This window comes from Enhydra lutris, unplaced genomic scaffold (assembly GCF_002288905.1).
Source record: "Enhydra lutris kenyoni isolate GAN:26980312 unplaced genomic scaffold, ASM228890v2 scaffoldscaffold9, whole genome shotgun sequence".
In the NCBI taxonomy this organism is placed as follows: domain Eukaryota; kingdom Metazoa; phylum Chordata; class Mammalia; order Carnivora; family Mustelidae; genus Enhydra; species Enhydra lutris.
Genome location: NW_019154093.1, coordinates 4,632,404 through 4,638,462, shown reverse-complemented (window position 1 = coordinate 4,638,462; position 6,059 = coordinate 4,632,404).

The window sequence follows — 6,059 nt, the reverse complement described above, 5'->3', positions numbered from 1 at the left end:
CCAGATGTGCTGATGGCGTGCAGAGAGAAAACGTAAGCTTTGGCCACAGCGCTTGTCTTGTAGACTCTTAGGGACCAAGCCAAAGACTCTTAACCTAAGGATCCCCCGGAAGTCCACGGGCCTCTGAAATTGTGTGCAGAATTCTGTATTTTTGTATTTTCCTAATGACTGATCGCCTCACAGAGACTTAATGCTTACTGGATGATAGGTTCTGCCCACGCTGTCTCACTTCTCAGTAAGCCTGTGGGAGTGAGTGCCGGCCTTCTCTCCATGGGACGTGTGTGCACTTTGAGGCTCGTACATCTAGGAGCGGCAGAAGCCGAGAATGAGCCTGGCCGTGGCTCACACCCCGGCCTCTCCCTGCTGCGCCATTGCCTGGACACTTAGCTGGAAGCAGGGAAACACTTTCAAGGCACTCGAGACACAGAGGAGTCGACGAGCCACGGATCTGAATGAAGGGAAGAAACTTGAGGAGGCTTGTCTGGCACGAGGACGGACCCTGCCGGCGCTGCCTCAGGTAAGACCGTTTTCTATTTCCTCCTTCCTTGGCTTCCTTGCGGTGGTTGCTGAAGCTCCTGGATTCGCAGAACTCTAGGAACCCGTCCTGTTCCAGAAGGCCGGAGGAGCGAGTTGCGGGGGGGCAGAGAGGACTCTGTGTTCCCCGCCAGTACGTTCTAGAAAGGGTGGCAGCAGGAGGGTGTCTGTACCGGCTCCACTTTACAGCCATTCCTCTTGGACCGCAGCCCCTCACAGTTCATGGCACCGCGTGATTCATGATCCCCGGGGGACCGCTGGCCTGCTGACCTCTTGGGAGAGCCTTGAGTCTGTTCTGGGAAAGAAGTAGGGAGTAAAGAAAGGGCTACTTTACGGGCACCTGGGTGGCTCAGATGGTTAAAGCCTCTGCCTTAGGCTCAGGTCATGATCCCAGGGTCCTGGGATCGAGTCCAGCAGGGCTGCCTGCTCCTCTCTCTCCCTCTGCTGCTCCCCTTGCTTGTGCTCTCTTACCCTCTCTGTCAAATAAATAAATAAATAAAATATTTTAAGAAAGAAAGAAAGAAAGAGCGAACGGGCTACTTAAGTGGTGCGGGAGCTGAGGCTGCAGAGAGGATCCAATAGCTACCTTCAAAGCAGAGAGGGTGGGACTGGGGTGGTCCATGCAGAGGGTGGGACCTTCCAGGTGGAGGTTGCTGGTACTAGGGGCTGCTTTTACTTAGTGAACCCCTAGGGTGCCTGGGAAATCTACATTTGCTTGGAAACCCTGTTTTTCAAATGAAGCGTAGGGACAACAGAAGGGAAGTTTTTCTGCTCAAGAAGCCAGAAGAGCCAGAGACAAGTTGATGGCCACTTTAAGCTTGACCCTCCTGCCGTATTTGCCAACTCTCCCAAACACAAGGCCTCAGTGCTTCGACCGTGAGTTGGGTGACCCTTTGCTGTGGTGGGACTGAAAAGAAGGGAGTCTTTTGGTTTTATTGTCAGCTCTGTGTTCAATCGTGTGCCTGGAGATGGGGGCATGGGTTCTGCAGTGACAGAGATGACCAGGGGTTAGATCTAGGCACTGATGTAGCTCACTGCATGCCTTGGGAGCCGCTTTAACCTCCAAGTGTCAATGAACTCATCTGTAAAAGGAGGATCATAGCACCTATCTGTGGGAGGCACGGTCCATACAAACTGAAGAAATAGCCCAATAAAGGATGCTATTTACCTTTTTTCCTATGGCTCTTTGCCAAGGAAAATAAAGGACCCTGTCATGGCTCCCAGGTGTTTCAGAACATAGATCTTTATCCCTGTTCCCCAGTGCAACCTCCGACCCCCTTGGTGTACTGCACCAAACCGGACCAGGCTGCTCTTCACTGGGCTGTTTCCTGAATGGCCAGACGTGCTCCTGGGTAGCGGTGGGAATTTGAGTCTCCTCCACAGGGTTGCTGATGTGACAGCCTACCCAGGTTTTGATGGACATGGCCCCCACAATGCCAAAAAGTCACTGAGAAGAAGACATTCTGTCGTTGAAGACGGAAACAAGGGCTATTGTTGAAATCACACATCGGGCTGGTGGCACCTGCTCTTACTCCACAGACCACTCCAGTGGCTGCCTGCAGGAACGGCCTTCCTGGAGGACAGGACAGGAGGGAGCCCAGAGGAGAACAATGGGATGGACCAGATCCCTGTGCACTTGGGTTGGACGTGACACCAGGAAGGAGGGCCGAAAGAGTCTCTGGTGAGAATTTGTTGGCTCGTCCTTTGAAAACCTCTGGAAACTGTCCCGGAATAAAGGAATGAGGGCAGTGCCTCTTTCTTGGTGTGCGCGTCAGGCATCAAGTTCACATACATCAGGGGCTTGAGAACATTGATGATCTGTGTGCTCAGTGTGTGTTTCCTAGCTGCTGGCTCTGGCTCAGCAATTCCGCTTGTTAGTATATCCTAAGGAAATGACTAAGTATAAGTATATGCAGCACTTCTTTACAACAGTAAGAATTGGAAACAACCTAAATTTCCAACAAAGGGGAGATAGGCTATGATGATTCATTCATGGAATAGTATGCAATCATGAAATAAATCATTTTAAGACAAAAATTTCAAGATAAACTGTTGAGTATATAAACATAGATCACAAAACAATAGAGAATGAGTTCATTTATTTTTAAAGTAAACTTTTTATTTTGGAATAATTTTAAGTTTACAAGAAAGTTCCAAAGATAGCACACAGAGATTTCTGCATATGCGTCACCCTGCTTCCCCTGCTGTTAACATAATCATGGTATTTACCAAAACTGAGATGAACAGTGGGACATTACTAGACTCTGACTTTATTTGGTTTTTACCAGTTCTTCCACTAGTGCCCTTTCTTCTGCTCCAGAATCCAACTCAATATGCCACATTGCACTCAGTCGGGTTTTTTTTTTTTAAATCATATGTAAATAGAAAAGCATCTAGAAGATTGTAGACAAAAATATTAACCATGGGGTGCCTGGGTGGCTCGGTGGGTTAAGCCTCTGCCTTCGGCTCAGGTCATGGTCTCAGGGTCCTGGGATGAGCCCTGCATCGCTCTCTGCTCAGCAGGGAGCCCGCTTCCCCTCAACTCTCTGCCTGTCTGCTTATGATCTCTCACTCCCTCTCTGTCAAATAAATAAATAAAATCTTAAAAAATAAAATATTAACCATGACCATAGCTGAGTGATGGGACTAAGGGAGATTTTTCTTTTTCTTTCTTTTTTTTTTTTTTTAATTTGTTTATTTAAGTCGTCTCTGTGCCCAATGTGGGGCTCGAACTCATGACCCCGACACCAAGAACTGCGCACACCTCACTGACTGAGCAAGCCGGCTCCTCGGGAGATTTTTATTTTAAAATCTTTCTTGAGTCTTCTAATTTTTCCTGTGTGTGACATGTCACAGAATTAACAACAACAATGAATGCCTCCAAGCTAAGCTGGATTACTTCTAGTATAGCTGTGCTGTGCTGTGGATTACCTATTCATTTGTCCTTCTCTTTAGACTGAGCTCAAAAGGAGGGGCCACATCCGCTCCATCCCTCCCTCCCCACCTTACAGCAGGGGCTCAGGCATGGGAGGAGGCACTGACATGTGGTTGAATGAAGGAGCAGAGTCAGAGAAGTTAATTGCTACTAACACTCAGAGATTAACTAGTCTTAGCACTCTTCCAGCTTGAGGAAACCCCAGACTTTTATTTCCCCAGTTTAGTAAGCCCCAGCAGAAGCACAGGACCTGTTTTTAAAGCTTACAGTCTCGGGGCCCATGGGTGGCTCAGCTGTTACGCATCTGCCTTCAGCTCAGGTCACAATCCCAGGATCCTGGGATCAGCCCTACATGGGGCTCCCTGCTCAGTGGGAAGCCTGCTTCTCCCTCTCTCGCTCCCCCTGCTTGTGTTCCCTCTCTCTGTGTGTCTCTGTCAAATAAATAAAGTCTTTTAAAAATAAATAAATAAATAAAGTTTACAGTCTCAGGGCTGACTCTCATGCCCATCACTCAATGAGTCACTGGTCAACTGATCAGGTCTATAGATGGTATCCGAGGAAAAGTGAGGGTTCTGCTATTTAAAGGGGGTGGGGGATGGATGCTAAGCAGTTTACACACATCAGACCCAGCCCCCGACAGAGGCGTTTTAGTCCCTGATCCTTTCCATCAGGCTGTAAGCCGTTGAGGAAGATGGGACCTCATCAGCTCTGCTCATCTAGCACAGTGCTTGGTGTAGAGCAGAGGCCTAACCAACATGTAAGTGAATAAATATATCTCTTGGTAAACAACATTGTTTAACTAGATGGTGTTTGAATCAGGATGGTTTTAGTTACAAAAACTAGAAAATTGACTTAACCATAAAGGAAATTTGTTGGCTCATGCGACTGAAAAGTCTAGTGGATGCCAGCAGTCAGGCATAGTTTGATCAGAACTCCAATTCTCCGCTAGTCTCCTGGCTCTGCACCCTTGGCATCATCCTCAGGCTGGTTTCTCATGATAGCAAAATGGCTGCAGCAGTTCCAGACTTCACATTTGTAGTCCACACCGTCTGGAACCACTGAGAAAATTCTGAGTGTCCCAGAATTCCCAGCAAATCCTGAGATTCACTGTGGATTGAGTAAGGTCACCTGCCCACCTGGGGATTAACCCTTAGGGGCAGAGGTTGTTCGGTGGCTTAGCTCAGAGCATATGTCTTACCCTTAGAATGGAGGAAGAGGAGGGAGTTGAATCAGCTTCCCTGAAACCATGTAAATTCCCAATGGGAATTGAGACTCTAGAGAAGTGAGAGCAGTCCAGATCCTGGGGAGGTGACCGACAGGAATCCAACTCAACTGAATAATGCAGCACAGACAGGGTCACGGTTGCGGTCATTAGGAGGAGGAGGCAGCGAGTGAGGGCGACAGCAGTCAGAACGGCGGCTTCATGGAGGGGGAGGGAAGCCTGGGCCGAGAGGAGGGAAAGGCATCCCACGATGACATATTGAGCACTAAATCCTCTGTATGCATCATCTCAGTGAATCCTTATGGTGACCTGCAAGGTCAGTATCCTCGTCATGTCCGTTTTGCGGGCAAACCCAGAGGTCTCATGGTAAGCCCCGATGCTCATGGGTGAAGAAGGGGGCCCCGGTCACCCAGAGGGTCTATGCATTGGTGGAGTGGCCTGACCTCAGACATCCTCACAGAGGTCGTGAAAGCCAGCTTCCAGAGTCTCATCTCCCAGTCTGGGTCCTCTACCTGGAATTCTTTCTCCACCCACCTGTCCAAACCCTGTCTCTCCATGGCCCAGTTCAAGGCCCAAGCCCCATAACACACACTCCATAACACCTAGCAGGATGGAATTACACATCCGACTGTCATCCTGCTAGACTTCTGTGAGCTTCTCACAAAAACTTCACTTCATCTTTGTATCTTGGGGACTTGACACCGTCAACTTCCCTTTACAGTTGCTATAGTGACCTCTTCTAAGGGCTGGAGGGACAGCATAAATGCAGGATGTTAGAGCCCTCACAGATTAACCTGTCTAATCCTCACTTTTTTTTTTTTAAGATTTTATGGATTTCTGGGGCGCCTGGGTGGCTCAGTGAGTTGGGCCGCTGCCTTCGGCTCGGGTCGTGATCTCGGGGTCCTGGGATCGAGTCCCGCATCGGGCTGTCTGCTCAGCGGGGAGCCTGCTTCCCTCTCTCTCTCTCTCTGCCTGCCTCTCTGTCTACTTGTGAACTCTCTCTGTCAAATAAATAAATAAAATCTTTAAAAAAAAAAAAAAGATTTTATGGATTTCTGTGAGAGAGAGAAAGCACAAGCAAGGGGAGGGGCAAAGGGATGGGGAGAGGCAGACTCCCCGCTGAGCACAAAGCACCCCAATCCTCTCACTTCACAGGAGGAGAAACTGAGGCCCAGAGAAGTTGAGACTTGCCCAAGAATGCAACTGAGCCTAGAGCCCTGGAGTCTAGACTCCAAAAATGACATGGCTAGAACATAGTTCCCGGGGCACGCAGGTGGCTCAGTTGGTTAAGCAGCTGCCTTCGGCTCAGGTCATGATCTTAGGGTCCTGGGATCAAGCCCCACATGCAGCTCCCTGCTCAGCAGGGAG